Genomic DNA, 12,205 nt, shown 5'->3' on the forward strand with positions numbered 1-12,205 from the left:
ATATATTATAAGTATGGTCCCATTTCATTTGCTCTGTTTAACCTACCCTTTGGAATGACTTCGATAGCAACAGTGAGTCTATTTAGTTATTAAGAGATGCCTCAATAATCATTCTCACAATAGCAAATTGGTTGTAGTCAATGACTAATATCAAAGCAGGGCTTGGTTAAAACCCTGGATGGGAGACCAAAGGGATAGCTGTAGATAGATCAACTCTCCAGTAGGAGGTGCTGTCCAGCCTGTTGTATTTTTTTCTGATAGTGGATATAACGTTGAAGATCTTAAGTTGTTTCAAAGGTACAAATTCCACATATTTTATACAAGGTTTGTCTATGTTGAAAATTGGTTACCATGATGACATAATACATTTCACCATCAAAACAACAGTTTTGTTGGTTACTTTTTGCAAATCCAATGTGTTTTTCACAGTATGGTGACAAATTATGTTTAAACAACGTTAATTCAACCAGTTTCAGCCTTGGGTTCATCAACCGAGCATCAACCGAGAGATACTTCCGGCGCCGACACAGATGGCCGCCTCGCATCGCGTTCCTAGGAAACTATGCAGTATTTAGTTTTTTTTACGTGTTATTTCTTACATTGGTACCCCAGGTAATCTTAGGTTTCATTACATACAGTCGGGAGGAACTACTGAATATAAGAGCAACGTCAACTCACCATCATTACAACCAGGAATACAACTTTCCGAAGCGGCTCCTCTGTTTTGCCCACCACCCAGGACAATGGATCGGATCCCAGCCGGTGAACCTAAACAACGTCGCCGTAAAAGGGGCAAACGAAGAGGTCTTCTGGTCAGGCTCCGGAGACGGGCACATCGCGCACCACTCCCTAGGATACTACTCGCCAATGTCCAGTCTCTCGACATCAAGGTTGATGAAATCCGAGCAAGGGTAGCATTCCAGAAAGACATCAGAGACTGTAATGTTCTTTGCTTCACGGAAACATGTCTCACTCGAGAGACGCTATCGGAGTCGGTGCAGCCAGCTGGTTTCTTCACGCATCGCGCCGACAGAAACAAGCATCTTTCTGGTAAGAAGAGGTGCGGGGAGGTATGCCTTATGATTAACGAGATGTGATCACAACAACATACAGGAACTCAAGTTCTTCTGTTCACCTGACTTAGAATTCATCACAATCAAATGTCGACTCCATTTTGTTGCTTCCAACCTACAGACAGAAACTAAAACAAGAAGCTCCCCCACTCAGGTCTGTTCAACGCTGGTCAGACCAATCTGATCCCACGCTTCAAGACTGCTTCAATCAGGTGGGTTGGGATATGTTCCGCATTGCGTCCAACAACAACATTGACAAATACGCTGATTCGGTGAGCAAGTTCATTAGAAAGTGCATTGGCGATGTCGTACCCACAGCAACTATTAAAACATTCCCAAACCAGAAACCATAGATTGATGGCAGCATTCGCGCAAAACTGAAAGAGCAAACCACTGCTTTTAACCTGGGCAAGGTGACCGGAAACATGATCGAATACAATAGTGTAGCTATTCCCTCCGCAAGGCAATCAAACAAGCTAAGCGTCAGTATAGAGACAAAGTAGAGTTGCAATTCAACGGCTCAGACACAAGAGGTATGTGGCAGGGTCTACAGTCAATCACGTATTACAAAAAGAAAACCAGTCCTGTCGCGGACCAGGATGTCTTGCTCCCAGACAGACTAAATAACTTCTTTGCTCGCTTTGAGGTCAATACAGTGCGACTGACACGGCCCGCTACCAAAACCTGTGGACTCTCCTTCACTGCAGCCGACGTGAGTAAAACATTTAAATGTGTTAATCCTCGCAAGGCTGCCGGCCCAGACGGCATCACCAGCCGCATCCTCAGAGCATGCGCAGACCAGCTGGCTGGTGTGTTTACGGACATATTCAATCAATCCTTATCCCAGTCTGCTGTTCCCACATGCTTCAAGAGGGTCACCATTGTTCCTGTTCCTAAGAAAGCTAAGGTAACTGAGCTAAATGACTACCGCCCCATAGCACTCACTTCTGTCATCATGAAGTGCTTTGAGAGACTAGTCAAGGACCATATCACCTCCACCCTACCTGACACCCTAGACCCACTCTAATTTTCTTACCGCCCCAATAGGTCCACAGACGACGCAATGCAACCACACTGCACACTGCCCTAACCCATCTGGACAAGAGGAATACCTATGTAAGAATGCTGTTCATCGACTACAGCTCAGCATTTAACACCATAGTACCCTCCAAACTCGTCATCAAGCTCGAGACCCTGGGTCTCGTCCCCGCCCTGTGCAACTGGGTACTGGACTTCCTGACGGGCCGCCCCCAGGTGGTGAAGGTAGGTAACAACATCTCCACCTCGCTGATCCTCAACACTGGGGCCCCACAAGCGTGCGTTCTGAGCCCTCTCCTGTACTCCCTGTTCACCCACGACTGCTTGTCCATGCACACCTCCAACTCAATCATCAAGTTTGCGGACGACACTGCAGTGGTAGGCTTGATTACCAACAACGACGAGACGGCCTACAGGGAGGAGGTGAGGGCCCTCGGAGTGCTGTGTCAGGAAAATAACCACACACTCAACGTCAACAAAACAAAGGAGATGATTGTGGACTTCAGGAAACAGCAGAGGGCGCACCCCCCTATCCACATCGACTGGACAGTAGTGGAGAGGGTAATATGTTTTAAGTTCCTCGGAGTACACATCACGGACAAACTGAATTGGTCCACCCACACAGACAGCGTTGTGAAGAAGGCGCAGCAGCGCCTCTTCAACCTCAGGAGGCTGAGGAAATTTGGCTTGTCACCAAAAGCACTCACAAATTTCTACAGATGCACAATCAAGAGCATCTTGTCGGGCTGTATCATCACCTGGTACGGCAACTGCTCCGCCCAAAACCGTAAGGCTCTCCAGAGGGTAGTGAGGTCTGCACAACGCATCACCGGGGATAAGCTACCTGCCCTCCAGGACACCTACACCACCCGATGTCACAGGAAGGCCATAAAGATCATCAACGACAACAACCACCCGAGCCACTGCCTGTTCACCCCGCTATCATCCAGAAGGCGAGGTCAGTACAGGTGCATCAAAGCAGGGACCGAGAGACTGTAAAACAGCTTCTATCTCAAGGCCAGCAGACTGTTAAATAGCCACCACTAACATTGAGTGGCTGCTGCCAACATACTGACTCAACTCCAGCTCACTTTAATAATGGAAATTGATGGAAATTGATGGACAAATGTATCACAAGCCACTTTAAACAATGCCACTTAATGTAATGTTTACATACCCTACATTACTCATCTCATATGTATATGTATATACTGTACTCTATATTATATACTGCATCTTGCCATCTTTATGTAATACATGTATCACCAGCCACTTTAAACTATGCCACTTTTATCTTTACATACCCTACATTACTCATCTCATATGTATATACTGTACTCGATACCATCTTCTGCATCTTGCCTATGCCGTTCTGTACCATCACTCATTCATATATCTTTATGTGCATATTCTTTATCCCTTTACACTTGTGTGTATAAGGTAGTAGTTGTGGAATTGTTAGGTTAGATTACTCGTTGGTTATTACTGCGTTGTCGGAACTAGAAGCACAAGCATTTCGCTACACTCACATTAACATCTGCTAACCATGTGTATGTGACAAATAAAATTTGATTTGATTCTGATTTGATTTGGTATGGTATTGGTTGAGGGACCTGTGGACCTATGGATCTGATGTAGCCTAGAGTGGCTACTTCAGAGTGGTGCAGCGGTCTAAGGCACTGCATCTCAGTGCAAGAGGCGTCACTGGTTCAAATCCAGGCTGTAATACATCCGGCTGCGATTGGGAGTCCCATAGAGCGGCGCACAATTGGCCCAGCATCGTCCGGTTTTGGCCGGTGTAGGCCGTCATTGCAAATAAGAATTTGTCCTTAACTGACTTGCCTAGTTAAATAAAGGTAAATATATATATATATTAAAATAAAAGCCTATGCCCTCAGCTACCTAGCCTATAAAAAATTAAACAAATAGCTTATTCACCAACACATCAAAACAAATTTAGCCTACATAACCAGTTGTCTTCATATCTTCAAACAGTGTTGGTGTGATAAGTAGCCTGTTATTAGCATGTTATTACATAGCTTTAGTCCGCTATGAAGTAGGACCGGACTGTATCCAGGTATTCAACACACATGTAAATAGAAACTCAATGAACATACATTTAGCTATATTTCAGGAGTAACTCTTATTCCTATGGAATTTATTATTGTATGTATCAATCAATAACTTTATGTGTCAGCCACCTTTCAGCCATTTACGTCAGTCTTAGACAGGACATGCCCTCAATTCTTTCCAGGGCTGTGTTAAATCAAATCAAATGTTATTTGTCACATGCTTTGTACACAACAGGTGTAGACTAACAGTGAAATGCTTACTTATAGGCCCTTCCCAACAATGCAGAGAGAAATACAATAGTGAAATAATAGAAAAGTAAAACACCTTTTATAATAAAAGTAATTCTAAATACACATGAGTAACAACACCTTGGCTATGTACGCGGGGGTACCAGTACCGAGTCGATGTGCAGAGGTACAAGGTTATTGAGGTAGATATGTACATACAGTTTAACTAAGAGTGAAGTGACATATAGTAAACAGTAGCAGCAGCTTATGTGATGAGTCAAAAAAAGTGTGTGCAAAAAGGTTAATGCGGGTAGCTATTTGGTTAACTAGTTAACTAACTATTGAGCAGTCTTATGGCTTGGGGGTAGAACCTGTTCAGGGTCCTGTTGGTTCCAGACTTGGAGCATCGGTACCGCTTGCTGTGCGGTAGCAGAGACAACAGTCTATGACTTGGGTGGATGGAGTCTTTGACAATGTTTAGAGCCTTCCTCTAGAGGTCCTGGATGGCAAGGTGCTCGGCCACAGTGATCTACTGGGCTGTACGTACTACCCTCTAAAGTGGGTAGTGCGGTCGGATGCCAAACCTTTGCCATACTAAGCGGAGATGCAGCACATCAAGATGCTCTCAATGGTGCAGCTATATAATTTTTTGAGGATCTGAGGGTCCATGCCAAATCTCTGCATCCTTCACGACTGTGTGTGTGTGTGTGTGTGTGTGTGTGTGTGTGTGTGTGTGTCTGTGTGTGACCCATGTAATTCCTTAGAGATGTGAACACCGAGGAACTTGAAGCTCTCGACCCACTCCACTACAGCCCCGTCAATGTAAATAGGGGCTCTCCGTTTCCTGTAGTCCACAATCAGCTCTTTTGTCTTACTGATGTTGAGAGAGGTAGTTGTCCTGGCACCACACTGCCAGGTCTCTGACCTCCCTATAGGTTGTCTCATCGTCATCGGTGATCAGGCCTACCACTGTTGTGTCATCTGCAAACTTTATTGACATGTTAGTCTACCAGGGGTGGACTGGATATCTGGCATTTTGGACAAATGCCAGATGGGCTGGTCCATGATTAAAACAACAATGATACATATGTACTTGGGAATTCAAAATTGATTTAAATACATTACACAACACTATTCAGTGTACTTGATGCTGTATTGATCATACAGATGGATCAGTGACTTCACTTGGACTCTGAGCCACTTGGTATTGACAGGTCCCAAGACTGATTAGGGCTGCAGCAAGTTCAAGTCACCACTGTAGCTCATTTGAAGGAGAGAAAAAGGCCTGAGCCTTACAATCAATGGGTGGGAGTGAATCTGACACAAATATATTCCTTATACATTCGCCTGGTCCCTGAAGATGTCTAGTGTTGTCCTCTGTGGGTAACGATCGCTAACGGAGGTTCATTATACTCAGAGGAACCTTCAACTGTCATTTTCCAAGGATGTGAAGCGAAGTTGTTTGTGATAGGAATGTAGGAGTTTATTTGGTGCAAAAAGGAAAATAAATTAAGAATGTAAATACAGTTGAAGTCAGAAGTTTACATACACTTAGGTTGGAGTCATTAAAACTCGTTTTTCAACCACTCCACACATTTCTTGTGAACAAACTCTAGTTTTGGCAAGTCAGTGAGGACACCTACTAGTGCATGACAAAAGTCATTTTTCCCAAAATTGTTTACAAACACAGTATTTCACTTATAATTCACTGTATCATAATTCCAGTGGGTCAAAAGATTATATACACTAAGTTGACTGTGCCTTTAAACAGCTTGGAAAATTCCAGAAAATTATGTAATGACTTTTGAAGCGTCTGATAGGCTAATTGACATAATTTGAGTCAATTGGAGGTGTACCTGTGGATGTATTTCAAAGCCTACCTTCAAACTCAGCGCCTCTTTACTTGACATCATGGGAAAATCAAAAGAAATCAGCCAAGACCTCAGAAAATAAATTGTAGACCTCCACAAGTCTGGTTCATCCTTGGGACCAATTTCCAAACGCCTGAAGGTACCACGTTCATCTGTACAAACAATAGTACGCAAGTAGAAACACCAAGGGACCACGCAGCTGTCATACCGCTCAGGAAGGAGACGCGTTCTGTCTCCTAGAAATGAACGTACTTTGGTGCGAAAAGTGCAAATCAAACCCAGAACAACAGCAAAGGACCTTGTGAAGATGCTGGAGGAAACAGATACAAAAGTATCTATATCCACAGTAAAATGAGTCCTATATCGACATAACCTGAAAGTCCGCTCAGCAAGGAAGAAGCCACTGCTCCAAAACCGCCATAAAAAAGCCAGACTACGGTTTGCAACTGCACATGGTGACAAAGATCGTACTTTTTGGAGAAATGTCCTCTGGTCTGATGAAACAAAAATAGAACTGTTTGGCCATAATGACCATCGTTATGTTTGGAGGAAAAAGGGGGAGGCATGCAAGCCGAAGAACCGCGAAGCACGGGGGTGGCAGCATCATGTTGTGGGGGTGATTTGCTGCATGAGGGACTGGGGCACTTCACAAAATAGATGTCATCACGAGGAAAGATAATTATATGGATATATTGAAGCAACATCTCAAGACATCAGTCAGGAAGTTAAAGCTTGTTCGCAAATGGGTCTTCCAAATGGACAATGACCCCAAGCATACTTCCAAAGTTGTGACAAAATAGCTGAAGGACAACAAAGTCAAGGTATTGGAGTGGCCATCACAAAGCCCTGACCTCAATCCTATAGAAAATGTGTGACAGAACTGAAAAAGCGTGTGTGAGCAAGGAGGCCTACAAACCTGACTCAGTAACACCAGCCCTGTCAGGAGGAATGGGCCAAAATTCACCCAACTTATTGTGGGAAGCTTGTCGAAGGCTACCCGAAATGTTTGACCTAAGTTAAACAATTTAAAGGCAATGCTACCAAATACTAATTGAGTGTATGTAAACTTTTGACCCACTGGGAATGTGATGAAAGAAATACATGCTGAAATAAATCATTCTCTCTACTATTTTTCTGACATTTCACTGTCTTAAAATAAAGTGGTAATCCTAACTGACCTAAGACAGGGAAGGATAGGATTAAATGTCAGGAATTGTGAAAAACTGAGTTTACATGTATTTGGCTAAGGTGTATGTAAACTTCCGACTTCCAGTGGCGGTTCAAGACCATTTCAATTGGGGGGGGCAAGCTGGGGCCAGTTGTACTGTTAGAGGGGCCAGTTACATTAATGTCATTGTTGTCATTGTTTTCTTCACTGCATTGCAGGCATTAGCAGGCAAAAGACCATGTTCATAATCATCATCGTTGCCACTGTCTAATAACCGATGTAAAAAAAGAACGATAGCAAAAATGTGTAATGTAAAAATTATTTCATACTCCACATTTAAGGGGGCCACAAGGCGGTCCAAAATTGTTGTCACAGGGGCACTGCCCCCCCAGAACCGCCACTGCCGACTTCCAACTGTATATTTTCTGTTCAGATAGTTCCATCTGTGCCACTTACTTAGTCTGGCTTTAATTCCAAGTTAAAGAATAGACCTAAATCAAATCAAACATTAAATGCACTTTCAATAAAGTTTGATTTGATTTAGTCCTATTCTTTAACTTAGATTTTTGGTTGAGATGGAGACATGAACCCAACATATCAATTATGATTAAAAAGTAGACATTTTGAGGTAACTAACTATAAATGTCTTCTTATGTAATCATAAAAAACGTGCATATTCAAGACATCATGCAAAGGTTGCAGGTCTGTGGAGATACAATATTGCCACAGTATAATAATCTGTGCAGAATCTCGTACAGAATTAATCATTTGCGCAATGTACTTTTAATGTAATCTCAGCTATAATCCAGGTCATTTGGTTGTGCTATTAGATGGCGCACAGTGATAACATGCTCTATTGTCGTATACATACAAAATATCTGACATTGTATTCCCATTTGAACTTTGTTGTGCTTTTAAATGGATGATAGCGAACTGATAAAACATTTAGAATTCAACTAAACCAAAAATCTTACATCGTTTTTTCTGTAGGAATTTGGTTGTGCTTTTGGATGGTGGAAAGCATAGTGATAACACAATGGGAATTCAACAAACGTCTGCCTGTCTTTTTGAGTGGGTGAATAAAGGTTGAAAACTCATTGATCAACGTCTCAACCAAATATGACCCACTTTTCCACGTTGGAATGACATGGTATGCCCAGTAGATTGCCTCACATTCCTGTCCATTGCACATTCAGCACGTCTGGCCTGCTTGTTTAGTTACCATTTCATGTAAGTTGACACACATAAACATCTGCATTCTGTTAGGGTATATTATGAAAGCTTCACATAGGAAGATAGTCCATGATCATTAGATTGTATGCAACACCACGTTGGCCACAGAGAGATCAACCACACTTGTGAGGCTTTGTATTTTTGCAAGGTAATTGGCTGGCTGCATTGACAATGTTTTTTCCCATTGTTTTTTTCCCCACCAACCAAATACCAAATGGCCACCTGGAAAATGTCTCCCTCCCAGGATTCCTAACAACAATCTTAATTTTAACGAGTTATGTGTCCTTTTTATCTCGGATCCGACATTTCTGTGATTAAGCTGCCTGCCCTCTGGGACACCCTGTCCCTGTTTGATGATGAGGAGGGAGAGTTTGAGGAGGCGAATGGTGTTTTTATGGTAAGAACATGTCAAACAGTAAATTACATAATATGCACATTTGTTATTTTCTTTAAATTACTGAGTGACAATTAGTTGTGGCTGGTCCTGTTTTACCTTATATCACCAAAATGATTTTCAATCTCATGTGACTACACCTCTGTTTTTGACACATATATTACTGTCCACACTTACCCTCTAACCCCATCCCCATGTGATGTATCAATATTTGACAAGAGTGCGAGTCTTTCCATCACATTTGACAGGCATCACCTGCTGCTTCTTCAGTATTGCATGCATAACCCTCTATTTTACACACACACACACACACACACACACACACACACACACACACACACACACACACACACACACACACACACACACACACACACACACACACACACACACACACACACACACACACACACACACACACACACACACACACACACACACACACACAGGATGTTCTGCATATATCCTCTGTGTGTTGCTGTCTTTACACAGCGCAGCAGCAGTCTAGGGTCACATGATTCTCACCCACTCTCGTTGACACAATGCATGCCTTAAGTTACACACAAATCAAATCAAATTTGTCACATGCACCAAATACAACAGGTGTAGACCTTACAGTGAAATGGATAAGAGCGTCTGCCAAATGACTTAAATGTAAATGTAAATGCTTACTTACAAGCACTTAGCCCTTAACCAAAAATGCAGTTTTAAGAAAAATACCCCCACACTTTTCTTTTTCAAAAATTAAGAAATAATTAAACAGCAGCAATAAAATAACAATAACGAGGCTATATACAGGGGGTACCGGTACAGAGTCAATGTGTGCCTTGCGGTCGGAGGCCGAGCCGTTGCCATACCAGGCAGTGATGCAACCCGCCAGGATGCTCTCGATGGTGCAGCTGTAGAACCTTTTGAGGATCTGAGAACCCATGACAAATATTTTCAGTTTCCTGAGGGGGAATAGGTTTTGTCGTACCATCTTCACGACTGTCTTGGTGTGTTTAGACCATGATAGTTCGTTGGTGATATGGACACCAAGGAACTTGAAATTCTCGACCTGTTCCACTACAGCCCCGCTGATGTTAATGGGGGTCTGTTTGGCCCACCTTTTCCTGTAGTCCATGATCATCTCCTTTGTCTTGTTCACATTGAGGGAGAGGTTGTTGTCCTGGCACCACACTGCCAGTACTCTGACCTCCTCCCTATAGGCTGTCTCATCTTTGTCGGTGATCAGGTCTACCACAGTTGTGTTGTCAGCAAACTTAATGATGGTGTTGGAGTCATGCTTGGCCCCGCAGTCGTGGGTGAACAGGGAGTACAGAAGGGAACTAAGTACACACCCCTGAGGGGCCCCAGTGTTGAGGATCAGCGTGGCAGACGTGTTGCTACCTACCCTCACCACCTGGGGGGCGGCCCATCAGGAAGTCCAGGATCCAGAGGGAGGTGTTTAGTCCCAGGTTCCTTAGCTTAGTGATGAGCTTCGTGAGCACTATGGTGTTGGACGCTGAGCTCTAGTCAATGAACAGCATTCTCACATAGGTGTTCCTTTTGTCCAGGTGGGAAAGGGCAGTGTGGAGTGCGATTGAGATTGCATCAGCTGTTGATCTGTTGGGGCAGTATGCAAATTGGAGTGGGTCTAGGGTATCCAGGAGGATGCTGTTGATGAGAGCCATGACCAGCCTTTCAAAGGGTCTGTAATCATTTAGGCAGGTTACCTTCGCTTCCTTGGGCACAGGGACTATGGTGGTCTGATTGAAACATGTAGGTATTACAGACTCAGTCAGGGAGAGATTGAAAATGTCAGTGAAGACACATGCCAGTTGGTCTGCACATGCTTTGAGTACACATCCTGGTAATCCATGTGTACTTAAATCCCTACGGCTTTGTGAATGTTGACCTGTTTAAAGGTCTTGCTCACATCGGCTACTAAGAGCGTTATCACACAGTCATTCAGAACAGCTGGTGCTCTCGTGTATGCTTCAGTGTTGCTTGCCTCAAAGCGAGTATAAAAGGCATTTAGCTCATCTGGTAGGCTCGCGTCACTGGGCAGCTCACGTCTGGGTATACGTTTGAAGTCTGTAATAGTTATCAACCCTGCCACATCCGACGAGCTTCAGAGCCGGTGTAGTAGTATTCAATCTAAATCTTGTATTGATGCTTTGCTTGTTTGATGGTTCGTCCGAGGGCACAGTGGGATTTCTTATAGGCCGGATTAGTGTCCCGCTCCTTGAAAGCAGCAGCTCTAGCCTTTATCTCAATGCGGATGTTGCCTGTAATCCATGGCTTCTGGTTGGGTTATGTACTTAAGCTCACTGTGGGGACGACGTCGTCAATGCACTTATTGATGAGGCCGATGACTGAGGTGGTATACTTCTCAATGCCATTGGATGAATCCCAGAACATATTCCAGTCTGTGCTCGCAAACAGTCCTTTAGCGTAGCATCCGTGTCATCTGACCACTTCCGTATTGAACGAGTCACTGGTACTTCCTGCTTTAGTTTTTGCTTGTAAGCAGGAATCAGGAGGATATAATAATGGTCATATTTGCTAAATGGAGGGCGGGGGAGAGCTTTGTATGCATCTCTGTGTTGAGTAAAGGTGGTCTAGAGTTTTTTCCTTCTGGTTGCACATGTGACATCCTGGTAAAAATGTGGTAAAAGTGATTTAAGTTTGCCTGCATTCATGTCCCCGACCACTAGGAGCACCGCTTCTGGGTCAGTATTTTCATGTTTTCTTATGGCCTTATAGAGTTGATTGAGTGCAGTCTTAGTTCCAGCATCGGTATGTGGTGGTAAATAGACGGCTACAAATAAAATAGATGAGAACTCTCTGGGTAGATAGTGTGGTGCTTATCATATCGATATCTAATATTACATCGCGCACCAGCTGTTATTGACAAAAAGACACACACCCCCACCCCTCGTCTTACCAGACGTAGCTTCTCTGTTCTGCCTGTGCATTGAAAATCCCTCCAGCTCTATATTATCTGTGTCGTCATTCAGCCACGACTCGGTGAAACATAAGATATTACAGTTCTTAATGTCCCTTTGGTAGGATAATCGTAATCGTAGGTCATCAGTTTTATTTTCCAATGATTGCATGTTAGCAAGTAGAATTGATGGCAATGG

The sequence above is a fragment of the Oncorhynchus masou genome, chromosome 18 (genome assembly GCF_036934945.1).
Source record: "Oncorhynchus masou masou isolate Uvic2021 chromosome 18, UVic_Omas_1.1, whole genome shotgun sequence".
NCBI lineage: Eukaryota > Metazoa > Chordata > Actinopteri > Salmoniformes > Salmonidae > Oncorhynchus > Oncorhynchus masou.